Source organism: Mus caroli, unplaced genomic scaffold (genome assembly GCF_978045245.1).
Source record: "Mus caroli unplaced genomic scaffold, Mus_caroli_1 scaffold_5, whole genome shotgun sequence".
NCBI lineage: Eukaryota > Metazoa > Chordata > Mammalia > Rodentia > Muridae > Mus > Mus caroli.
The window spans coordinates 26,094,533-26,121,990 of record NW_028227260.1 but is presented as its reverse complement, the minus strand read 5'-3'; the positions used below and the strand labels follow the sequence as shown (position 1 = coordinate 26,121,990).

The following is a 27,458-nucleotide window of genomic DNA, read 5'->3' as shown; positions in this document are numbered from 1 at the left end:
GTCACATAGCCAATGTCCCTCTGGTGAGAACTGGAAAGTCTGAGTCCACATTGTTCAGATTGAGAAGGTCTGATACCTCCTTTAGGGGAGAGGAAAGAACTACAGCTCTCCTTTTGCAGTGCGATCCTGTTGAGATTGATTTTGATATGACGTGTATATTTGTGGCCTCCTAGGACAGAATGGTCACAAAGGGAGTACCCAAATTCATATTGTAATGATGGGTCTCTCGCTGGGCAAGAGAGAGCAGGTATCACGTCCTCTGCTTGAGGTATTGTACGTTTGTAATTTCTTTGCATAACAGGGAATGTTCCACTCCCTTTTGGAACTCGTGGAGGTATGAATTCCCATAGGCTAGGCACCAAAGCTGTGGGCTCCCGTTTAGCACTAATGGAAGGTTTCTCTCCCTCTAAGACAATAGGAACATGTTTTGAACCCTCCATAGTAGAAACAGGGTGGATGATATCCTTTTGGGGTGCTGATGAGAGTTTGACACCTCTATGGGGACTGTCTCTATCTGCCTTCTTGATCAGCAGGAGAAGTTTGCAGGGCTTCTTGGGTAACAGGGACATTCCTCTGTCTTCTCCTGGTAGAAGTAGTGTGTCTGGGAATCTCATGAGGAGAGGTGGGATGCCCAAGGCTCTCTTCATGAGAAAGAGTGGTTTGCATGCACTCTTCTGTAAGGATGGAGGATGGTTTGCCACCCTCATGCTCTAAATGGGAAGCTTCAGTGTCCCATTGGTCAGAAGGGGCCTTTTCTGATGGGGTTTTGGTAGAATTGGACAGTCTGTGAATGCCTTGGGTTGGGGGGGGGGACTTCTGAGGCTCTCCTCATGAGATGGTGAGCATCCGCAGGCTCCTTTGGCAGAATCAGAAGTGGTGAGGTTTATGTTAGTCACAGTTTTAAGCTTTGCACCTCTTTTTTTAGATTTGCAAGCTCTTACCCACATTGTGGAAGAAAGGCAGTGTTTCCTGCGGCATGTTTTGAGCGCACAGATTTCAGGCCTGCTTGATGTACAGAGGAAGGACTTGGTCTTGTTTTCTGCAATTTAGAAGGTGTGGGGCAACCCCTTTGAGGAGGAGAATGACTGAGACATTTTTTACAAGGGACACTAGATCTGAAACTCAATTCTGATGATTTTAAGGGGGAGATGCTCCTTTGAGGAGTAGAGGTAGGACTGGATTCCTTTTCTGCATACTTGGAAGATGTGAGGCTACTTTCAGCAGAAGAGATACATTTTAAGGCATCAAATTCTGAAAGGCGGTATCTGATATCCCCTTCAGGAAATGGGACATGTTTCAATATTCTTTGCTTAGAATTGAAACGTCTATGGCTCTTCTTGGGATAAGAGGAGTTTCTTCAGCCATCTTCATGAGGAGGGGTAGGAATAAAGTCCCCTTCTGCACAAAGGGACAGTCCCTGAAACTCTGTTGAAAAGGAAGTACCCATGGTTTCTTGGGGGAGATGGCCTAGGTTCTAGAGGCCCCTAGGCTGGTTGAGAAAGTTCTAAACTTTCCTGGGGAAATGCTGGTGTTCACAGGATCCCTTGTTCAGATACTAAACGGTCCAGAGCACCTTCATTGGGTATCAAAAGACACAGAGATCCTGACACAGATGGCAAAGCTTCTAGAGCCCCTGCCACAGATTCTGAACTCTTATAAATGGATTGAGTACATGGCAGAGGTTCTTCCACCTCTGGACTAAGTGGTGAAGGAGCTGGTAATATGGGGGAATCTTGTGTGGCTGACAAAGATTCTATGATCTCTTGGGTGACAGGTGGTATTTCTGCACTGTTTTGCATACATGCCCATGTTTCTAGTGTGTCCTGGGTAGAATCAGAAAGTCCAAGATCTTCTGTATTGAATGGTGAATATCCTAAAGCCTCTTTTTCCAAACAGGGTCGTGGAGGATTTGGGGATAACAAGGAAGTTTCTGGAGGCCCTTGAGCAGATGTCGATGTTCCTAGTACACCTTGGGCAGACAGGGAAGGTCTCCGAGACAATAAGACAGGTTGTGACACTTTCAAATCCAATTAGACAGATGGAGAAGATCCTAGACTCACTATGGTAGATGCTGAAATTTCCAAAGCTCCTGGTGAAGCATTAGCTATTCCTGGCTTGCCATGTGTATAGGAGCAACCTTCCAGATTCCCCTGTAAAGACAGGCAAGGGCCTCCAGATTTTTTAACAGATAACAAAGGTCCCAGATTCACTTGAGCAGATAGGGACATTGTCAAAGGTTCTAGGGCAGATGATATAGATCCTAGTGTTCCTTGTCCAGACAAAGAAATTACCATGGGTCCTTTGGAAGAATTTTTAGATCCAGAAGGATCTGAAGCACATGGATCTGTTTGCTGGACCCTTTGTGGAGAATTCAAAGACTCATTTGGTCCCTGGAATGAAGCTAAAGGTCCCTCTGTAGACTTAGAGGGATCCAAAGTCTCTTCTGTGGAAAGGGAAGGATCCAAAAGGCTTAGGGAAGAAAGTGAGGAACTAAGTTGGACAGAAATTGCAAGTTCCAGAGGTGAGTCATTAGATATCACAGGTCCTGGGGTAGTTGTTGAAAATTTTTGTGCACCTGATGCAAATAATGAATATCGTAGAGTCCCCTGGGGAGATGGCAAAGGCTCTACAGAGCCTTGTGCAGTTGCCAAAATTCTCAGAGATCCTTGGTCAGATTTCAAAGTTCTTGCCGTCTTTTGAGCAGGGTGGATATATCCCTGACACACTGGGGAAGATGGTGAGTCTGCTACTGTGTAGTATGTAGATGTGGACTGAGTTCCTATACCTTGTATATGTAAAGAAGGACTTGAAAGCCGTTGGGAAGATGTCGAATGTTGGGTAGATGTTTGTGGACATGTGGACAGATGTACAGTCCACTGTGCAGAGAGACAGGGACTCACACCTCCATGAGCAGAATCAGAAGATGCTGGAGTCCCTTGTTCTGAGAAGGAAAGACCCAGAGGATTATGAGAACATTCAGAAAATTGTGATGTACTCATTGTTGCATGGTCTGAGATAGAAAGTTTCAGAGGCCCCTGGGCAGATTACAAGGGTGCTAGATACCCTTGGCCAAATGGGAAAGTCTCTGTACCTCCTTGGGTAGAAGAAGAATGCCTACCAGGTTTTGGAGGTGACACTGAGTAGAGTCACTGAAGTAGACTGAGAAAATGCTACAGCCTCCCTCACTCATGGCAAATGGCCTAAAGTACTCTGTGATTCTTTGTATTGTGCCAATATCCCTGTGGAATCTGTTGAATTTTCCAGATTTCTTTGGTTGGAGAAAAAAGAACTTTGCATGGGCAAAGTTCCCGCTTCTGCCCTGGAAAGTTCCTTGGGCTTTTGAAAAGATGGGAAAGCTTCTAGAACCACTGCTCCAGAGCACACTGTACAGGTGGGCAATGTCCTACATCTGATGGTGAAGAACAAAAGGATTCTTGAAATTTCTGGCTAGGTAGGAAAAGTCCAGTGTCCCTTGTGAAAGCTGGGGATCTTTGTGCACAATGTTGGGCAATTGGAGAAAATCCCATATCTGTTTTCAAAGAAGTTGGAGGATGCAAAGTATCTTGAGCAGATGAAACATTTTGTGAAGTCTCCTGTTTAGATGTGGGCAGTTTTAGAGGCACTTGAGCAGAACAGAAATGTCCAAAAGCCTCTTGGGAAGATGAAGAGCCTAGAGTTCCTTGTGAAGATAAAGAAATTCCCAGAGAACAAAACACCCAAGGAAGGAGTTACAGAGACAAAGTTTGGAGCTGTGATGAAAGGATGGACCATCTAGAGACTGCCATATCCAGGGATCCATCCCATAATCAGCTTACAAACGCTGACACCATTGCATACACTAGCAAGATTTTGCTGAAAGGACCCAGATATAGCTGTCTCTTGTGAGACTATGCCATGCCGGGGCCTAGCAAACACAGAAGTGGATGCTCACAGTCAGCTATTGGATGGATCACAGGGCTCCCAATGGAGAAGCTAGAGAAAGTACCCATGGAGCTAAAGGGATCTGCAACCCTATATTTGGAACAACATGATGAACTAACCAGTACCCCGGAGCTCTTGTCTCTAGCTGCATATGTATTGAAAGATGGCCTAGTCGGCCATCACTGGAAAGAGGGGCCCATTGGACTTGCAAACTTTATATGCCCCAATACAGGGGAATGCCAGGGCCAAAAGAATGGGAATGGGTGGGTAGGGAAGTGGGGGGAGGGGGCATGGGGGACTTTTGGGATAGCATTGGAAATGTAATTGAGGAAAATACGTAATAAAAAAAGAAAAATAAATAAAAAAAAGAAAGAAATTCCCAGAGGCCTTTGATCAGATGACACAGATTCTTGTAGCACCTGAGTATTTTGAGTAGACCCCAGAGGTCCTGGAGTGGGAGGCAAAGTTCCCACAGTCTGCTTTGCAGACATAGACTTTCCTACTGTGGCTTGTGCAGATAAGGGATGCCTCCTAGTACCCTAAGCAGATGCAGAAGACTCTAGAGTTGTTTCTTTAGATTCATTCCCCTCTTATGATAAGCAAGGTCCCACAGTTCCTTGCTCAGATCTCGAAGATGATGGTGTCACCTGTAGCGATGTAGTAAGATCCAGATGCAGTCCAGCATATCTGGAAGTGTCTGAAGTCCCTCGAAGAGATGGAGAATATTCATTTGTTTCTGAAACTGCTGGGGAAGGTGCTGAATACAGTTGAGCCCCTTCAGTAGATCCTCAGCTATGTGTCATTGCCTAGGCAGAGATGGCAAGTTTCAGAGGCCCCTGGGCTGATTGAAAAGGTGCTAGATTCCCTTAACCAGATGGGAATATTTCTGCGCCTCCTTGAGTAAAAGATCAATGGCTACCAGGTCCTCAAGGTGATGGTGGCAAAGTTCCTAGAGTAGGCAAAGCATATGTAGAAGATTCTACATCCTCCCTCACTTGAGGCAAAGGGCCCAGTCTCTGTGTGTTTACATTGCCCCAATCCCAATATTCCTGTGGAATTTGCCAAAGGTTCTAGATTCATTCAGATGGATGACAAAGAACTTTGCACAGGCAACATTCCCTGTGCACCTGTGAAGTCTTTCTTGTGCCCTTGAGAAGTTAGCAAAGGTCCTAAAGCTGCTGTAGTAGGTAATGGATGTTCCTGACCACCTGGTGTAGATGGGTAGTGTCCTGGATAACCTGGGGAATACAAAAAAAGTTTCCTGATTTTCCTGGCTAGATAGGACAGGTCTGTGGGGAACATGATGAGCATTGTACAATATGTTGAGTAGATGGGGAATATTTTAGAGGCATCTGGGAAGGAGTTGGATGTTTCAAAGGCTTTGGAACAGATGACACAGTTCCTATAGGTTCTTGTTTGGATGTGGACAGATACCCTTTGGCAGATAGGGGAATTCCCAGAACCCCTTCTGCAGAGGACCAAGATCCTAAAGTTCCTTCTACAGGTAAAGAAATTCACAGAGGCACTTGGGCAGATGGAAAAATTCCTAGTTCCTGCTTGTCACTTTCTTTATAACCTAGAGTACCTGGGCAAGAATGCAAGAGTTCTTCAACTCCCTGTGCAGCTATGGGCTGTCCCAAAGTGGCTTCTGCATTAAGGGAAGCTTGTCGACAAGCCTCTTCAGGTCAGAAAAGCACCGGAGTAGCTAGGGCGCAGGGTCAGCTGACACTCGCCAGCTACCCACAACATCCGCCACAGGATCTTAAGACTTCTGGTGAGTGGAACACAGCTTCTGCTCCAATCCAATTGCACGCGGGACCTGAGACTGCATTAGATAGGGAAGCAGAAACCGGCCTGAGTAGGGCCACAGGCCTCATCCGGCCGGACCAGCACCGGGGTAGCTAGAGCGCAGGGTCAGCTGACACCCGCCAGCTACCCACGACCCCCGCCACAGGATTTTGAGACTGCTGGTGAGTGGAACACAGCTTCTGCTCCAGTCCAATCACGTGGGACCTGAGACTGCTTTGGTTGGGGAGGCAGAAATCCGGCCTACATAGGGCCACAAGCCTCTTCTGGTCAGAAAAGGACCGGGGTAGCTAGGGCGCAGGTTCGGCTGACACTCCCCAGCTACCCATAATACCCACCACAAGATCTTAAGACTTCTGGTGAGTGGAACACAGCTTCTGCTCCAATCCAATTGCTCGCGGGACCTCAGACTGCATTAGTTAGGGAAGCAGAAAACCAGCCTGAGTAGGACCACAGGCCTCATCCGGCTGGACCACCACCGGGGTACCGCCAGCTACCCACGACCCCCGCCACAGGATTTTGAGACTGCTGGTGAGTGGAACACGGCTTCTGCTCCAATCTTTAAACAGTGACAACTACAACAACTAACCCCAGAGATTACCAGATGGCGAAAGGTAAACGTAATAATCTTACTAACAGAAAACAAGACCACTCACCATCATCAGAACCCAGCACTCCCACTTCGCCCAGTCCAGGGAACCCCAGCACACCCGAAAAGCTAGACACGGATCTAAAAGCATATCTCATGATGATGGTAGAGGACTTCAAGAAGGACTTTAATAACACACTTAAAGAAATACAAAGGAACACTGGTAAACAGGTAGAAGACAGTAAAGAGGAAGCACAAAAATCCCTTAAAGAAATGCAGGAGAACACTGCTAAAGAGTTACAAATCCTTAAAGAAAAACAGGATAACATAATCAAACAGGTAGAAGTCCTTAATGAAAAACAGGAAAACACATCCAAACAGATGATGGAAATGAAGAAAACCATACTAGACCTAAAAAGGGAAGTAGACACAATAAAGATATCCCAAAATGAGGCAACACTGGAGATAGAAACCCTAGGAAAGAAATCTGGAACCATAGATACCAGCATCAGCAACAGAATACAAGAGATGGAAGAGAGAATCGAAGGTGCAGAAGATTCCATAGAGAACATCAGCACAACAATCAAGGAAAATGTAAAATGCAAAAAGATCCTAACTCAAAACATCCAACAAATACAGGACACAATGAGAAGACCAAACCTACGGATAATAGGAGTAGATGAGAATGAAGATTTTCAACTCAAAGGACCAGCAAACATCTTCAACAAAATTATAGAAGAAAACTTCCCAAATCTAAAGAAAGAGATGCCCATGAACATACAAGAAGCCTACAGAAATCCAAATAGACTGGACCAGAAAAGAAATACCTCCCGACACATAATAATCAGAACAACAAATGCTCTAAATAAAGATAGAATACTAAAAGCAGTAAGAGAAAAAGGCCAAGTAACATATAAAGGCAAGCCTATCAGAATTACACCAGATTTCTCACCAGAGACTATGAAAGCCAGAAGATCCTGGATGGATGTTATACAGACACTAAAAGAACACAAACTCCAGCCCAGGCTACTATACCCAGCCAAACTCTCAATTAACATAGATGGAGAAACCAAAGTATTCCACGACAAAACCAAATTCACACATTATCTCTCCACGAATCCAGCCCTTCAAAGGATAATAACAGAAAAAAAACCAATACAAGGACAGGAACCACGCCCTAAAAGAAACAAGAAGGTAATCCCTCAACAAACCTAAAAGAAGACAGCCACAAGAATAGAATGCCAACTTTAACAACAAAAATAACAGGAAACAACAATTACTTTTCCTTAATATCTCTTAATATCAATGGACTCAACTCCCCGATAAAAAGACATAGACTAACAAACTGGCTACACAAACAAGACCCAACATTTTGCTGCTTACAGGAAACTCATCTCAGAGAAAAAGATAGACACTACCTCAGAATGAAAGGCTGGAAAACAATTTTCCATGCAAATGGTATGAAGAAACAAGCTGGAGTAGCCATTCTAATATCTGATAAGATTGACTTCCAACCCAAAGTCATTAAAAAAGACAGAGAGGGACACTTCATACTCATCAAAGGTAAAATCCTTCAAGAGGAACTATCAATCCTGAATATCTATGCTCCAAATACAAAGGCAGCCACATTCATTAAAAAAACTTTAGTAAATCTCAAAGCACACATTGCACCTCATACAATAATAGTGGGAGACTTCAACACACCACTTTCACCAATGGACAGATCATGGAAACAGAAACTAAACAGGGACACAGAGAAACTAAGAGAAATTATGAATCAAATGGATCTGGCAGATATCTACAGAACATTCTATCCTAAAACAAAAGGATATACCTTCTTCTCAGCACCTCATGGTACCTTCTCCACAATTGACCACATAATTGGTCACAAAACAGGCCTCAACAGATACAAAAATATTGAAATTGTCCCATGCATCCTATCAGATCACCATGGACTAAGGCTGATCTTCAATAACAAAATAAATAATAGAAAGCCAACCTTCACGTGGAAACTGAACAACACTCTTCTCAATGATACCTTGGTCAAGGAAGGAATAAAGAAAGAAATTAAGGACTTTTTAGAGTTCAATGAAAATGAAGCCACAACATACCCAAACTTATGGGACGCAATGAAAGCATTTCTAAGAGGAAAACTCATAGCTCTGAGTGCCTCCAAAAGGAAACTAGAGAGAGCACACATTAGCAGCTTGACAACACACCTAAAAGCACTAGAACAAAAGGAAGCAAATTCACCCAAGAGGAGTAGACGGCAGGAAATAATCAAACTCAGGGGCAAAATCAACCAAGTGGAAACAAGAAAACCTATTCAAAGAATCAACCAATCAAGGAGCTGGTTCTTTGAGAAAATCAACAAGATAGATAAACCCTTAGCCAAACTCACTAGAGGGCACAGGGAAAGCATCCTAATTAACAAAATCAGAAATGAAAAAGGAGACATAACAACAGATCCTGAAGACATCCAAAACACCATCAGATCCTTCTACCAAAGGCTATACTCAACAAAACTGGAGAACCTGGATGAAATGGAGAAGTTCCTAGACAGATACCAGGTACCAAAGTTGAATCAAGATCAGGTTAATGATCTAAACAGCCCTATATACCCCAAAGAAATAGAAGCAGTCATTAATAGTCTCCCAACTAAAAAAAGCCCAGGACCAGATGGGTTTAGTGCAGAGTTCTATCAGACCTTCAAAGAAGATCTAATCCCAGTTCTTCACAAACTATTCCACAAAATAGAAACAGAAGGTACTCTACCCAACTCATTCTATGAAGCCACAATTACTCTGATACCTAAACCACAAAAAGACCCAACAAAGATAGAAAACTTCAGACCAATATCCCTTATGAATATTGATGCAAAAATCCTCAATAAAGTTCTTGCTAACCGAATCCAAGAACACATCAAAACAATCATCCATCCTGACCAAGTAGGTTTCATCCCAGGGATGCAGGGATGGTTCAATATACGGAAATCCATCAACGTAATCCAGTATATAAACAAACTCAAAGACAAAAACCACATGGTCATCTCGTTAGATGCGGAAAAAGCATTTGACAAGATCCAACACCCATTCATGATAAAAGTCTTGGAAAGATCAGGAATTCAAGGCCCATACCTAAACATGATAAAAGCAATCTACAGCAAACCAGTAGCCAACATCAAAGTAAATGGTGAGAAGCTTGAAGCAATCCCTCTAAAATCAGGGACTAGACAAGGCTGTCTACTTTCTCCATACCTATTCAACATTGTACTTGAAGTCCTAGCCAGAGCAATTCGACAACAAAAGGAGATCAAAGGGATACAAATTGGAAAAGATGAAGTCAAAATATCACTTTTTGCAGATGATATGATAGTATATATAAGTGACCCTAAAAATTCCACCAGAGAACTCCTAAGCCTGATAAACAGCTTCGGTGAAGTAGCTGGATATAAAATTAACTCAAACAAATCAATGGCCTTTCTCTACACAAAGAATAAACAGGCTGAGAAAGAAATTAGGGAAACAACACCCTTCTCAATAGTCACAAATAATATAAACTATCTTGGCGTGACTCTAACTAAGGAAGTGAAAGATCTGTATAATAAAAACTTCAAGTCTCTGAAGAAAGAAATTATAGAAGATCTCAGAAGATGGAAAGATCTCCCATGCTCATGGATTGGCAGGATCAACATTGTAAAAATGGCTATCTTGCCAAAAAGCAATCTACAGATTCAATGCAATACCCATCAAAATTCCAACTCAATTCTTCAACGAATTAGAAAGTGCAATCTGCAAATTCATCTGGAATAACAAAAAACCTAGGATAGAAAAAACTCTTCTCAAGGATAAAAGAACCTCTGGTGGAATCACCATGCTGGACCTAAAGGTTTACTACAGAGCAATTGTGATAAAAACTTCATGGTACTGGTATAGTGACAGACAAATCGACCAATGGAATAGAATTGAAGACCCAGAAATGAACCCACACACCTACGGTCACTTGATCTTCGAAAAGGGAGCTAAAAACATCCAGTGGAAGAAAGATAGCATTTACAACAAATGGTGCTGGCACAACTGGTTGTTAACATGTAGAAGAATGCGAATCGATCCATTCCTATCTCCTTGTACTAAGGTCAAGTGTAAGTGGATCAAGGAACTTCACATAAAACCAGAGACACTGAAACTTATAGAGGAGAAAGTGGGGAAAAGCCTTGAAGATATGGGCACAGGGGAAAAATTCCTGAATAGAACAGTAATGGCTTGTGCTGTAATGACAAGTGGGACCTCATGAAACTGCAAAGCTTCTGCAAGGCTAAAGACACCATCAATAAGACAAAAAAACCACCAACAGATTGGGAAAGGATCTTCACCTATCCTAAATTACATAAGGGACTAATATCCAATATATATAAAGAACTCAAGAAGGTGGACTCCAGAAAGTCAAATAACCCCATTAAAAAATGGGGCTCAGAACTGAAAAAAGAATTCTCACCTGAGGAATACCGAATGTCAGAGAAGCACCTGAAAAAATGTTCAACATCCTTAATCATCAGGGAAATGCAAATCAAAACAACCCTGAGATTCCACCTCACACCAGTCAGAATGGCTAAGATCAAAAATTCAGGTGACAGCAGATGCTGGCGAGGATGTGGAGAAAGAGGAACACTCCTCCATTGTTGGTGGGATTGCAAGCTTGTACAACCACTCTGGAAATCAGTCTGGTGCTTCCTCAGAAAATTGGACATAGTACTACCAGAGGATCCAGCAATACCTCTCCTGGGCATATATCCAGAAGATGTCCCAACCGGTAAAAAGGACACATGCTCCACTATGTTCATAGCAGCCCTATTTATAATAGCCAGAAGCTGGAAAGAACCCAGATGTCCCTCAACAGAGGAATGTATACAGAAATTATGGTACATTTACACAATGGAGTACTACTCAGCTATTAAAAAGAATGAATTTATGAAATTCCTAGCCAAATGGATGGACCTGGAGGGGATCATCTTGAGTGAAGTAACACAATCACAAAAGAACTCACACAATATGTATTCACTGATAAGTGGATATTAGCCCAAAACTTAGGATACCCAAGATATGAGATACAATTTGCTAAACGCATGAAACTCAAGAAGAATGAAGACCAAAGTGTGGACACTGTGCCCCTTCTTAGAATTGGGAACAAAACACCCAGGGAAGGAGTTACAGAGACAAAGTTTGTAGCTGTGATGAAAGGATGGACAATTTAGAGACTGCCGTATCCAGGGATCCATCCCATAAGCAGCTTCTAAACGCTGACACCATTGCATACACTAGCAAGATTTTGCTGAAAGGACGCAAATATAGCTGTCTCTTGTGAGACGATGCCGGGGCCTAGCAAACACAGGAGTGGATGTTCACAGTCAGCTATTGGATGTATCACAGGGCTCCCAATGGAGAAGCTAGAGAAAGTACCCAAGGAGCTAAAGGGATCTGCAACCCTATTGTTGGAACAACATGATGTACTAACCAGAACCCCGGAGCTCTTGTCTCTAGCTGCATATGTATCGAAAGATGACCTAGTCGGCCATCATTGGAAAGAGAGGCCCATTGGACTTGCAAACTTTATATGCCCCAAAATAGGGGAATGCCAGGGCCAAAAGAATGGGAATGGGTGGGTAGGGAAGTGGGGGGCGCTATGGGGGACTTTTGGGATAACATTGGAAATGTAATTGAGGAAAATATGTAATAAAAATATTAAAAATTTTTAAAAAAATCAATTCTTCAACGAATTAGAAAGTGCAATCTGCAAATTCATCTGGAATAACAAAAAACCTAGGATAGCAAAAACTCTTCTCAAGGATAAAAGAACCTCTGGTGGAATCACCATGCCGGACCTCAAGCTCTACTACAGAGCAATTGTGATAAAAACTGCCTGGTACTGGTATAGTGACAGACAAATAGACCAATGGAATAGAATTGAAGACCCAGAAATGAACCCACACACCTACGGTCACTTGATCTTCGACAAGGGAGCTAAAAACATCCAGTGGAAGAAAGACAGCATTTTCAACAAGTGGTGCTGGCACAACTGGTTGTTAACATGTAGAAGAATGCGAATCGATCCATTCCTATCTCCTTGTACTAAGGTCAAGTGTAAGTGGATCAAGGAACTTCACATAAAACCAGAGACACTGAAACTTATAGAGGAGAAAGTGGGGAAAAGCCTTGAAGATATGGGCACAGGGGAAAAATTCCTGAATAGAACAGTAATGGCTTGTGCTGTAATGACAAGTGGGACCTCATGAAACTGCAAAGCTCCTGCAAGGCTAAAGACACCATCAATAAGACAAAAAAACCACCAACAGATTGGGAAAGGATCTTCACCTATCCTAAATCAGATAAGGGATTAATATCCAATATATATAAAGAACTCAAGAAGGTGGACTCCAGAAAGTCAAATAACCCCATTAAAAAATGGGGCTCAGAACTGAAAAAAGAATTCTCACCTGAGGAATACCGAATGTCAGAGAAGCACCTGAAAAAATGTTCAACATCCTTAATCATCAGGGAAATGCAAATCAAAACAACCCTGAGATTCCACCTCACACCAGTCAGAATGGCTAAGATCAAAAATTCAGGTGACAGCAGATGCTGGCGAGGATGTGGAGAAAGAGGAACACTCCTCCATTGTTGGTGGGATTGCAAGCTTGTACAACCACTCTGGAAATCAGTCTGGCGGTTCCTCAGAAAATTGGACATAGTACTACCAGAGGATCCAGCAATACCTCTCCTGGGCATATATCCAGAAGATGTCCCAACCGGTAGAAAGGACACATGCTCCACTATGTTCATAGCAGCCCTATTTATAATAGCCAGAAGCTGGAAAGAACCCAGATGTCCCTTAACAGAGGAATGTATACAGAAATTATGGTACATTTACACAATGGAGTACTACTCAGCTATTAAAAAGAATGAATTTATGAAATTCCTAGCCAAATGGATGGACCTGGAGGGCATCATCTTGAGTGAAGTAACACAATCACAAAAGAACTCACACAATATGTATTCACTGATATGTGGATATTAGCCCAAAACTTAGGAAACCCAAGATGTAAGATACAATTTGCTAAACACATGAAATTCAAGAAGAATGAAGACCAAAGTGTGGACACTGTGCCCCTTCTTAGAATTGGGAACAAAACACCCAGGGAAGGAGTTACAGAGACAAAGTTCGTAGCTGTGATGAAAGGATGGACCATTTAGAGACTGCCGTATCCAGGGATCCATCCCATAAGCAGCTTCTAAACGCTGACACCATTGCATACACTAGCAAGATTTTGCTAAAAGGACCCAAATATAGCTGTCTCTTGTGAGACGATGCCGGGGCCTAGTAAACATAGGAGTGGATGCTCACAGTCAGCTATTGGATGTATCACAGGGCTCCCAATGGAGAAACTAGAGAAAGTACCCAAGGAGCTAAAGGGATCTGCAACCCTATTGTTGGAACAACATGATGTACTAACCAGAACCCCGTAGCTCTTGTCTCTAGCTGCATATGTATCGAAAGATGGCCTAGTCGGCCATCAATGGAAAGAGAGGCCCATTGGACTTGCAAACTTTATATGCCCCAATATAGGGGAATGCCAGGGCCATAAGAATGGGAATGGGTGGGTAGGGAAGTGGGGGGCGCTATGGGGGACTTTTGGGATAGCATTGGAAATGTAATTGAGAAAAATATGTAATAAAAATATTAAAAATTAAAAAAAAAAGGGAAGCTTGTCCATCTACCTGAGTATATGGTGAGGGTAATCAAAAAATTTGTGCAGAAGCATTCAGCTCAAGAGTTGCTTGTTGATACAGGGAAGTTGCCACAGCTGTTTGCAAAGATGATGGAGGGAATTGACTTGCTTTTGTTGGTGAGGAATGGCTAAGAGGCTTTGGGGCATGTGGCAATGTTCCTGCAGTCCTTGGCACACATGAAGACATTCCCAAAGATCCTGAGACCAAAAACAAATGTTTATGAGTACACTGGGCAGAGTTGAATGTTCCCAGAATCTTTTGAAAAGATGATGACTTCTGGATAGACTGTTGAGTGTATGGTGACAGGCCCAGAGTTGCCTGAACAGATACGCAAAGTTTGGTAGATAGCAAATGTGCTAGATCCCTTGAGACTTCTAAAGAAGTCTCCTGAGATCTTTGATCAGGTTGTGAATGTCCTGTATGCCCTAAAGGAGATGTCAAAAGGCTTGTAGTCCCTTGGAGAGATGGTGAGGCATCCTGCGATTGTGCCATGCGTGATGAGTGCCCGAGCTTCTTTTGGAAAGGTGCTGAATGCTCCATAAACCCATCCCACAGTCCCCTGGACAGGTATAGAATGTTCTAGAAGCCCTTGCGTACACCTCACAGTTGTTAGAGTTCTTAATGTAGTTTGGGGAGTTTTCTGAGCACTTGGTATAGATGACAAAGGTTTCACACTCTCTTTGGAAGATAACAATGTTTTCTTAGTTTTCTTGGTAAGTGAAGAAGATCTCTGTTCAGATGGCAAATTCTCTGGAGTCCTATTTTCAGATTTGGGCAGTACCATAGCCCTTCTAGGATGCAAAGGACCTGTAGTCTCTTGGACAGGTGGTGAGGTATCCTTTGATTCTGCCATGCGTGATGAGTGTCCGAGCTTCTTTTGGAAAGATGCTGAATTCTCTAGAAACCCTGGTGGAGATGACAAAGAACCCACAGTCACCTTGACAGGCACAGAATGTTCTAGAGTCCCTTGCTCACACTTCACATTTGTTAGAGTCCCTGATGTAGTTTGGGAAGGTTTCTGAACATGTGGTGCAGATGATGAAGGTTTCACACTCTCTTGGAAAGATAACAATGGTTTTTTAGTTCACTGAGTAAATGAAAAAGATCTCAGAGCCCCTGTATCAGATGGTGGATGTCTCCAAATATCTTGCATAGATAGAGAATGGGTAGAAGCCTTCTGAAAAGAATTGAAATTTTTCACAGGTCTTTGTTCAAATGGCAAATATTCTAGAGTCCTAGTTTCAGATTTGGGCTGTCCCATAGCCCCTCTAGGAGACAGGGAATGTTTCTCAGCCCCTTGATTTGATGGCAACATTTGAGCCTTCCTATGAGCATGTCGAGTAGATCCTAAAGCCCCTGTCTTATGCTGTGATGGTCCTACAGTCCCCTGTAGTGATACAGACTGTCTCAGAATGTCTTTTTCTGATTTGTATTTAGTACCTTCCCCTTGGGACAATATTAAAGGCTCTAGGGTCCCTTGGGCCAGTGGTGACATTTCAAGAGTCCTTTGCAAAAGGAAATTCCCTAGTGTAGATGGTGAAGAATGCAGATTCTGTTTAGAAGGTGTGTAAATGGGCAGTGGTCCTTGGGAAGTTACCAAAAGTCCTAAGGCCTGTGTAGGAAATGGATAAAGTTTCTGTGCATTTTGTGCAGAACGTGAGTCTTTTCCACCTTCCTTGGTGGGTAGCAAAGACCCTTGAGATCCTTCAGAAGATGAGGAAGATACCAAAGCCTCTGTAGCAAGAGCAGGTAAGGAAATTCCCACAGGATCGGGGCCAGACAGCATATTTCTTGGAAAACCTGCAACATTTTTCAAATGTCCTGGATATCCCTGAGCATGTAAATATGTCCCCATATCCACATTCACAGGTGGCAATGGTCCTTTAGACCCCTGAGGAGATAGGGAAGGTGCCATATCACCTGGACCAGACAGAGAATGTCTGAGAGTTCCCTGTGTAGATGTGGAGAGTTCTGGAGTCTGTTGTGCAGATAGAGACTGTCCCACAGCCCCTTGGACAGAAGACAAAGGTGCTACTCTTCGTTCTGAGGATGAGGGAGTACCCTGTTGCCATTGGGTGAATGGCATTACATTTAGGGGGGACCCTGATCCACACTGTGATCTATGAATGTGGGGAAAATTTGATGGAGTCTCCTGAGATGATGGAAAAAGGCTCACAGGCTCTAGAGGCATTGGTAAGGGTCCAGGAGCTACAACGGCTAAAGGGGAAATTATCAGAGCTTCTAGTCTAGGTGGCAAAGGTCCTAGCATTTCTTGCACAGGATGGAAGTTTCCCATTTTACTTGGGAGAGATAACAAAGGTGTTAGAGTCCCTTGGGTAGTTGGTGAAGTTGCAGCAGTACTCTTGGTAGTTGTGGAAAGATCTGGAGGCCTTTGCAAAGACACCAAAGGTCCTGCAAACCCAGGTGAGTGTGAAGAACATTCCAGAGGGCCCTGAGATGGTGGGACATGTCCCGAAACCCCTTGTGCTGATGAGGAAAGATCCAGATCTCCTGGAAGGTGGGGTAAATATCCTGAATAACTTATTGAAGATGGAAAAGCTTTCTTAACACCTTGGCCAGGTGGCAAATGTTCTATTGTTCCCTGGGGAAAATGCTGAACATCCTAAAGACCTTTGAAGTGCTGGTAAAGTTTCTAGATGCCCCTGCTTAGATGTTGATGGTCTCATAAATCCTAGGGCAGATGGCAAATGTTCTTCAGCAAGAATGTTGGAGGCAGAAAGATTTTTAGATGCTTTAGAAGACATGGAGAGGATCAGCGGGAGCCATCTTGGTTCCAGAACTCTGCCGAACTTAGTCTGCACAGGTGAGAGTGTCCACCACAGAAGCTGACAGCTTCTGTGACAGGCCAAAGCAACACAGTTTCTGGGAAACATCCTGTTTTGGGCCTTCATCTTCGGCCAGGAGGAGGTCCAAACACCAGATATCTGTGCACCTTCCCTGTAAGAGGATAGCTTGCCTGCAGAGAGTGCTCTGAACACTGAAACACAGAGGAGAGAGCTAGTCTCCCAGGTCTGCTGATAGACCATAACAGAATCACCAGAGGAACAATCTCTAACCAGAGACAACTATAACAACTAACTCCAGAGATAACCAGATGGCAAAAGGTAAACATAAGAATCTTATTAACAGAAACCAAGACCATTCACCATCATCAGAACCCAGCACTCCCACTTCACCCAGTCCAGGGCACCCCAACACACCCAAAAAGCTAGACCCGGATTTAAAAGCATATCTCATGATGATGGTAGAGGACATCAAGAAGGACTTTAATAACTCACTTAAAGAAATACAGGAGAACACTGCTAAACGGGTAGAAGACATTTTAAAAAAGCACAAAAATCCCTTAAAGAATTGCAGGAAAACCAGACCAAACAGGTGATGGAATTGAATAAAACCATCCAAGACCGAAAAATGGAAGTAGACACAATAAAGAAAACCCAAAGTGAGGTAACGCTGGGAGATAGAAACCCTAGGAAAGAAATCTAGAACCATAGATGTGAGCATCAGCAACAGAATACAAGAGATGGAAGAGAGAATCTCAGGTGCAGAAGATTCCATAGAGAACATCAGCACAACAATCAAAGAAAATACAAGATGCAAAAAGATACTAACTCAAAACATCCAGGAAATCCAGGACACAATGAGAAGACCAAACCTATGGATAATAGGAGTAGATGAGAATGAAGATTTTCAACTCAAAGGACCGGGAAATATCTTCAACAAAATTGTAGAAGAAAACTTCCCAAACCAAAAGAAAGACATGCCCATGAACATATAAGAAGCCTATAGGACTCCAAATAGACTGGACCAGAAGAGAAATTCCTCCCGACACATAATAATCAGAACAACAAATGCACTAAATAAAGATATAATACTAAAAGCAGTAAGGGATAAAGGTCAAGTAACATAAAAAGGCAAGCCTATCAGAATTACACCAGATTTTTCACCAGAGACTATGAAAGCCAGCAGGGCCTGGAAAGATGTTATACAGACACTAAGAGACCAAAAATGCCAGCCCAGGCTACTATACCAAGCCGAACTCTCAATTACCATAGATGGAGAAACCAAAGTATTCCACGACAAAATCAAACTCACACATTATCTTTCCACGATTCCAGTTCTTCAAAGGATAATAACAGAAAAAAAAAATACAAGGACGGAAACCACATCCTAGAAAAAGCAAGAAGGTAGTCCCTCAACAAACCTAAAAGAAGAGAGCCACAAGAACAGAATGCCAACTCTAACAACAAAAATAATAGGAAGCAACAATTACTTTTCCTTAATATCTCTTAATATCAATGGACTCAACTCCCCAATGAAAAGACATAGACTAACAGACTGGCTACACAAACAGGACCCAACATTTTGCTGCTTGCAGGAAACTCAACTCAGAGAAAAAGAGAGACACTACCTCAGAATGAAAGGCTGGGAAACAATTTTCCAAGCAAATGGTAGAAAGAAACAAGCTGGAGTAGCCATTCTAATATCGAATAAAATCGACTTTTAACCCAAAGTCATCAAAAAAGACGAGGAAGAGCACTTCATACTCATCAAAGGTAAAATCCTCCAAGAGGAACTATCAATTCTGAATATCTATGCTCCAAATACAAGGGCAGACACATACATTCAAGAAACTGTACTAAAGTTCAAAGTACACATTGCAACTCACACAATAATAGTGGGAGACTTCAACACACCACTTTCACCAATGGACATATCATGGAAACAGAAACTAAACAGGGACACAGTGAAACTAACAGAAGTTATGAAACAAATGGATCTGACAGATATCTACAGTACATTTTATCCTAAAACAAAAGGATATACATTCTTCTAAGCAATCATGGTACCTTCTCCAAAATTGACCACGTAATTGGTCACAAAACAAGCCTCAACATGTACAAAATTAATGAAATTGTCCCATGCATCCTATCATATCACCATGGACTAAGGCTCATCTTCAATAACAAAATAAATAATAGAAAGTGAATATTCATGTGGAAACTGAACAACACTCTTCTGAATGACACCTTGGTTGAGGAAAGAATAAAGAAAGAAATTAAGGAATTTATGGAGTTTAATGAAAATGAAGCCACAACATACCCAAACTTATGGGACACAATGAAAGCTTTTCCTTTTTTAAAAAAAAAAATTTATTAGGTATTTTCCTCATTTACATTTCCAATGCTATCCAAAAAGTCCCCAATACACTCCCCCCCCACTCCCCTACCCACCCACTCCCACATTTTGGCCCTGGCATTCCCCTGTACTGGGACATATAAAGTTTGCAAGTCCAATGGGCCTCTCTTTCCAGTGATGACATACTAGGCCATCTTTTGATACATATGCAGCTAGAGTAAAGAGCTCTGCGGTACTGGTTAGTTCATAATGTTGTTCCACCTATAGGGTTGCAGTTCCCTTTAGCTCCTTGGGTACTTTTTCTAGCTCCTCCATTGGGGGCCCTGTGATCCATTCAATAGCTGACTGTGAGCATCCACTTCTGTGTTTGCTAGGCCCCGGCATTGTCTCACAAGAGACAGCTATATCTGGGTTCTTTCAGCAAAATCTTGCAAGGGTATGCAATGGTGTCAGCGTTTCGAAGCTGATTATGGGATGGATCCCTGAATATGGCAGTCTTTAGATGGTCCATCCTTTCGTCACAGCACCAAACTTTATCTCTGTAACTCTTTCCATGGGTGTTTTGTTCCCAATTCTAAGAAGGGGCAAAGTGTCCACACTTTGGTCTTCATTCTTCTTGAGTTTCATGCGTTTAACAAATTGTATCTTATATCTTGGGTATCCTAAGTTTTTGGGCTAATATCCACTTATCAGTAAGTACATACTGTGTGAGTTCCTTTGTGATTGTGTTACCTCACTTAGGATGATGCCCTCCAGGTCCATCCATTTGCCTAGGAATTTCATAAATTCATTCCTTTTAATAGCTGAGTAGTACTCCATTGTGTACATGTACCACATTTTCTGTACCCATTCCTCTGTTGAGGGGCATGTGGGTTCTTTCCAGCTTCTGACTATTATAAATAAGGCTGCTATGAACATAGTGGAGCATGTGTCCTTCTTACCGGTTGGAACATCTTCTGGATATATGCCCAGGAGAGGTATTGCTGGATCCTCTGGTAGTACTATATCCAATTTTCTAAGGAACCGCCAAACTGATTTCCAGAGTGGTTGTACAAGCTTGCAATCCCACCAACAATGAAGGAGTGTTCCTCTTTATCCATATCCTCGCCAGCATCTGCTGTCACCTGAATTTTCGATCTTAGCCATTCTGACTGGTGTGAGGTGTAATCTCAGGGTTGTTTTGATTTGCATTTCCCTGATGATTAAGGATGTTGAACATTCTTTCAGGTGCTTCTCTGCCATTCGGTATTGCTCAGGTGAGAATTCTTTGTTCAGTTCTGAGCCCCATCTTTTAATGGGGTTATTTGATTTTCTGGAGTTCACCTTCTTGAGTTCTTTATATATATTGGATATTAGTCCCCTATCTGATTTAGGATAGGTAAAGATCCTTTCCCAATCTGTTGGTGGTCTTGTTGTCTTATTGACGGTGTCTTTTGCCTTGCAGAAGCTTTGCAACTTTATGAGGTCCCATTTATCAATTCTCGATCTTACAGCACAAGCCTTTGTTGATCTATTCAGGAATTTTTCCTCTGTACCCATATCTTCAAGGCTTTTCCCTACTTTATCCTCTATAAGTTTCAGTGTCTCTGGTTTTACATGGAGTTCCTTAATCCACTTAGATTTGATCCTGACCAAGTAGGTTTCATCCCAGGGATGCAAGGATGGTTCAATATATGGAAATCCATCAATGTAATCCAGTATATAAACAAACTCAAAGACAAAACCCACATGATCATCTCATTAGATGCTGGGAAATCCTTTAACAAAATCCAACACCCATTCATGATAAAAGTCTTGGAAAGATCAGGAATTCAAGGCCCATACCTAAACATGATAAAAGCAATCTACAGAAAACCAGTAGCCAACATCAAAGTAAATGGTGAGAAGCTGGAAGAAATCCCACTAAAATCAGGGACTAGACAAGGCTGTCCACTCTCTCCCTACCTATTCAACATTGTACTTGAAGTCCTAGCCAGAGCAATTCGACAACAAAAGGAGATCAAGGGGATACAAATTGGAAAGGAAGAAGTCAAAATATCACTTTTTGCAGATGATATGATAGTATATATAAGTGACCCTAAAAATTTCACCAGAGAACTCCTAAGCCTGATAAAAAGCTTCAGTGTAGTAGCTGGATATATAATTAAGTTAAACAAGTCAATAGCCTTTCTGTACGCAAAGGATAAACAGGCTGAGAACGAAATTAGGGAAACAACAGCCTTCTCAATAGTCACAAATAATATAAAATACCTTGGCGTGACTCTAACTAAGGAAGTGAAAAATCTGTATAATAAGAACTTCAAGTCTCTGAAGAAAGAAATTAAAGAAGATCTCAGAAGATGGAAAGATCTCCCATGCTCATGGATTAGCAGGATCAATATAGTAAAAATGGCTATCTTGCCAAAAGCAATCTACAGAGTCAATGCAATCCCCATCAAAATTCCAACTCAATTCTTCAAGGAATTAGAAAGGGCAATCTGCAAATTCATCTGGAATAACAAAAAACCTAGGACAGCAAAAACTCTTCTCAAGGATAAAAGAACCTCTGGTGGAATCACCATGCCTGACCTAAAGCTGTACTACAGAGCAATTGTGATAAAAACTGCATGGTACTGGTATAGCGACAGACAAGTAGACCAATGGAACAAAATTGAAGACCCAGAGATGAACCCACACACCTATGGTCACTTGATTTTCGACAAGGGAGCTAAAATGATCCAGTGGAAAAAAGACAGCATTTTCAACAAATGGTGCTGGCACAACTGGCAGTTATCATGTAGAAGAATGGGAATTGATCCATTCCTATCTCCTTGTACTAAAGTCAAATCTAAGTGGATTAAGGAACTCCACATAAAACCAGAGACATTGAAACTTATAGAGGAGAAAGTAGGGAAAAGCCTCGAAGATATGGGTATAGGGGAAAAATTCCTGAATAGAACAGCAAAGGCTTGCGCTGTAAGATCGAGAATCGATAAATGGGACCTCATAAAGTTGCAAAGCTTCTGCAAGGCAAAAGACACCGTCAATAAGACAAAAAGACCACCAACAGATTGGGAAAGGATCTTTACCTATCCTAAATCAGATAGGGGACTAATATCCAATATATATAAAGAACTCAAGAAGGTGGACTTCAGAAAATCAAATAACCCCATTAACAGATGGGGCTCAGAACTGAACAAAGAATTCTCACCTGAGGAATACCGAATGGCAGAGAAGCACCTGAAAATATGTTCAACATCCTTAATCATCAGGGACATGCAAATCCAAACAACCCTGGAATTCCACCTCACACCAGTCAGAATGGTTAAGATCAAAAATTCAGGTGACAGCAGATGCTGGCAAGGATGTGGATAAAGAGGAAAACTCCTCCATTGTTGGTGGGATTGCAAGCTTGTACAACCACTCTGGAAATCAGTCTGACAGTTCCTCAGAAAATTGGAATGGATACAAAAAATGTGGTACATTTACACAATGGAGTACTACTCAGCTATTAAAAAGAATGAATTTATGAAATTCCTAGCCAAATGGATGGACCTGGAGGGCATCATCTTGAGTGAGGTAACACAATCACAAAGGAATTCACACAATATGTATTCACTGATAAGTGGATATTAGCCCAAAACTTAGGATACCCAAGATATAAGATACAATTTGCTAAACGCATGAAACTCAAGAAGAATGAAGACCAAAGTGTGGACACTTTGCCCCTTCTTAGAATTGGAAACAATCACCCATGGAAGGAGTTACAGAGACAAAGTTTGGAGCTGTGACGAAAGGATGGACCATCTAGAGACTGCCATATCCAGGGATCCATCCCATAATCAGCTTCCAAACGCTGACACCATTGCATACACTAGCAAGATTTTGCTGAAAGGACGCAAATATAGCTGTCTCTTGTGAGACGATGCCGGGGCCTAGCAAACACAGGAGTGGATGTTCACAGTCAGCTATTGGATGGATCACAGGGCTCCCAATGGAGAAGCTAGAGAAAGTACCCAAGGAGTTAAAGGGATCTGTAACCCTATAGGGGGAACAACATGATGAACTAACCAGTACCCCGGAGCTCTTGTCTCTAGCTGCATATGTATTGAAAGATGGCCTAGTCGGCCATCACTGGAAAGAGAGGCCCATTGGACTTGCAAACTTTATATGCCCCAATACAGGAGAATGCCAGGGCCAAAAGAATGGGAATGGGTGGGTAGGGAAGTGGGGGGGGGTATGGGGGACTTTTGGGATAGCATTTGAAATGTAATTGAGGAAAATACGTAATAAAAAAAAGAAAGAAAAATACCTAATATATATATATATATAAGAAGACATGGAAGTTTCCTGATATGTTTGGGCTAAAGGCACAAGTTCTGGATGATTTCTTTTAGATGTGCACTTTCCCTTAGACCCTGGGTAATATAGAGGAGATTGTGTAGTTCTGAAGTTTGATTGGCTAAGTGACAAATCACCTTGATCATGGGGAAAATGTTCTGAATCACTTGACAGAGAGGAAGGAATTCCCTGAAGCCCTGGGCCAGATGATGAACATACTAGAGCCTTTTGGGTAAATAGAGAAGGCCCTTGAACCTTTTGGGGAAATATGGAATATCCAACATGCCCTTGGCAGACTGGCAATTTTCCACAATCCCTTGGTCATTTCAAGGCATTTTGCACAGATATAGAAGGTGTGGGACTTACCTGATGAGTATTTGTAGCTTTTGATGTTCCTTTGGCAGCAGGAGATGATGTAAGCCCTCTTTCTGCAGAAGTTCTGGAACCTCCTTTTTCAGAAGGATCAACTCTTACCCTGTTTTATCTAGAAATTGGAAGCCTGGGGACCACTTTGTTAGAGGAAGAATGTCTACTATTTCCCCCCAGAGAAGGCGTGTAAAAGAAACACTCTTGGGAAGATGGAGATAATTGTAAAGTACCCTGTTCAGATATGGTAGATCCTATGACCTCCTGCACAGATTGGAAAGTCTTAATATGTCTTGTGTACCTGTGCAAGTCTTGACTGTGGCTTCAGAATGAGAAGAAGGTACTAAAGATACCTGTGTAGATGTGGCCTCTCCTAGAGCATCATGGACATATGTGAAAGGTCTAAGAGCCTCATGGGCAGGTAAGGAAATTTCTAGACCTCCTTGTGTACTAGTGGAAGTTCCAAGAAATATTTCTTCAGCTGGAGAAAGGGATAACACCTTCCGTATAAAAGTGTCAGGATTCATAGCCAGCTTGATGGGCAAAACAGGTTCCAAGGCCCCTTTGGAAGATGAAGTAGAACCCAGAGCCTTTGGGGCATTTGGAAGATGTTCTGGAGGCATTTGTGGGCATGGAGAAGGACCAACGACCCTTTTTCCAGATGGATAAGAGTCTATAGCATCTTGTGTAGTTGGGGAAGATGGCTGATCCTCTTGAGGAGATAGGGAAGTTCTCATAGTCTCCTGTGAAGTTTGGAGAGGTCCTATGGATTCTTCTGCACAGGTAGAATCCAAGGAGTCCCCTTCTTTAGATGTACAGGATGCTACAGACTCTTGTGTGTGCATATCATGTCCCATAGCCCCTTGCTCACATAGGATTGGATTCAGAACCTTCCGTACAGATGGAATATGTCCTAGAACATCTTTTGTAGATGTGTCACATCTGCAAGCCATTTGTAAAGATGGAGCTGTGTCTAGAACTCTTTTTGTAGATGTATCCTGTCCCACAGTCCCTTTATGAGATAGGGTAGTACTCAAAAAATCGTGTACAGGTTTCTAAAATCCTAGCATCTCTGATGTATATGTGGAATTTTTTACAACCTCTCCTACCTATACAGAATGTCCTAGAGTTCCCTGGGGAGGCAGGGAGAGTTCTATTGTCTCAGAACACCGCACAAATATGGAGCCTGCATGGCTCACTGGGAGTGTTTTGGCACAATTGTGGCTGCTTGGGGCCTGATGGCAAGTCAGGAGGGCCCTTTTGGCTGGTAGGGGATCTCTGAATAATTCCTGGTCAGATTGGGACTTTCTGAAGACCCGTTGTTTGGAGGGAGAATCTTTCAGTCTTCTTTTGCAAGAATGGGAATAGTCAGGGTCACTTTTTATAGCAGGAGAATGATTTAATCTCCCTTTCTGTGAGAGGAGATTTAATAACATGTGTTTGATCCTCTTCTGTAGAGGGGGACAATCCTAGTGCCCCCTGACAGATTGGGAGGGAAGGTCTCAGAACCCCTGGGGAAGATGGTGATGGTGCCAGTTCACTTTGTCTATGTGCAGAAGGCACAAGAGTCCCTTTGGTGGACTCAGGAGTTTCTACCACATCTAGCCTATGTGTGGAACTCTCAAGAGCCCCTTCTAAAAATGACAAAGGTCCTTGAGCTCCTGGTGTAGGTGAGGAAATTTTTGTCTCTGCTTAGGCAGATATGAGCTGTGTGAGGCACACTTGGGGAACTGTGATTGCATTTATTTCCCTTTGGACTGTAAGAGATGATCTGAGCCCATTTTTTAATGGTAGAGGACTACTTTGAAAGCCCTCTTGGTTTAAAGGGGAAGTTCTGAAATCCCCTTGGTGAGCAGGGTCAGGTCTCAAACTCACTTTACTAGAAGCAGATTGCATAGGCCACTTTGGGGGAGTAGGGGAACATCTTTGGCTGTCTTTGTGAGAGGACATAGTTCTCTGCCCTGCTTTGGCAGCTGTCAAACATGTTGAACTCTCCTAGGGAGAAGAGGTGGGACTTGATTTGGGACAAATGATAAATCACTGACATTACCTTTGGGAGAAGGAGGTTTGGAGCCCTCTTTGTCTGATGGGGCCTGTTGTAGGTCCACCTGACCAGAGGGGTCTTGTCCAACATGCTTTTGAGGAGAATTGGAAATATTAGAGACATGTAGGGTAAGGGATAATCTTTTGGAACTCCTTCTGGAAGAGGAGGCATGTATGATTTTCCTTTAAGCACAAGTGGGAAGTCTTTGGGATGCCTGGGCAGATGTGGAATGTGCCATAGACTCTTGGAAACATTTGGTTAGTTCCAGAACCTCTTGGGTTGATAGGGACAGTCCCTGAGCATCTTGGGGGAGAAGTGGAAGATCCCAGATCTCCTTGGCTAGATCAGAAAGGGTGTGGGGAAACTTGAATGTGTGGGGAAATTACCTGTCCACATTGGCCAGCAGAAGAGTCAGCAGAAGATGGCCCAGGCACTATGTGATCTTTGAACTGTTTACTGGCATCTCTAGTACCGTGTTTTGGAAGTGGTTGCAGGCACTCTGGCACCCAACTGGTCAAAATCCGTAGGTTCTTCAAACACAGTGGACATGGGCTTTCCCAGGTCACCTTCCCAGGTATGGACACAGAAGATGAGGCTACTCTTTTTCTAGTAGCAGGCTGTAAAACAGATTGTCTGGTATCCCTGGTCAGTGGGTTACTCATGCCATCAGGAACCCTCAGAGGAAGTGAAACTGTCCATTTCTTGTTCTCTTTCAGATCCCTCAGAGGGTCCAGGGTCCTCTTACTGGCTGAAGCCTTTACAAGAGCTTTGAGTTTCTGTAGCTTTTCTGTAACATGAGCATCAGGTTTTTTGAATCTCTGATCTTCATAGGGCTTTGGGCACCTGAACTTGTGCCGAGTCGGTCTAAGGAGCCCCGGAGGAGCAAAGTCCCTCTGTTCTCGGCTGGTCAGGTGCTTCCCCTGTTGGGGTAAGGTGTTACAATCCGTTTGGGGGACACTGAAGGGGGCCCCAGGCCGTGGGGGCTGGGAACCCTGCAAGTGCTTCCCCCGTTGGGGTAAGGTGTTACAATATGGTTGGGGGACACTGAAGTGGGTCCCAAGCCATGGAGGCTGGGAAACCAATGGTCTAAGGACAGAGGGTAAAGTCCGGGCTGAGGCTCGCTGGCCTCTCTCCACAGGTCTGTCCATTTAATCATTAAGGAAATTGAACAAGAAACATGAAATGGGCCACTGCCCCTTGAAGGGGCAGCGAATGTACTTGCCAGTGGTGACTCGCGGCAAGAAACGCTTAAGCAGCATCCTTTGAGAGTGGTGCTCTCTCCCAAAAACTGTGAACACATCCAAAAGGCAAAGCACACAGAACTAGAGTGACCGTTGGCCTCAGGAATCAAGCAAAGTTCGAGAACGGCTGTCCTCATGCCTGCACCGGCCAGCGCCGAGCTGGAGAGTGGCTGTCCTCGAGCCTGCAGGGGCCAGTCCCGAGCCTGGAGACTAGCTCGTGCCTGCAT

At 43.0% G+C, this 27,458-nt stretch overlaps 1 pseudogene; it reads right to left on the bottom strand.

The window, feature by feature from the left end:
* Positions 1-250: 250 nt before the first annotated feature.
* Positions 251-27,458, bottom strand: LOC110295661 (uncharacterized; annotated as a pseudogene).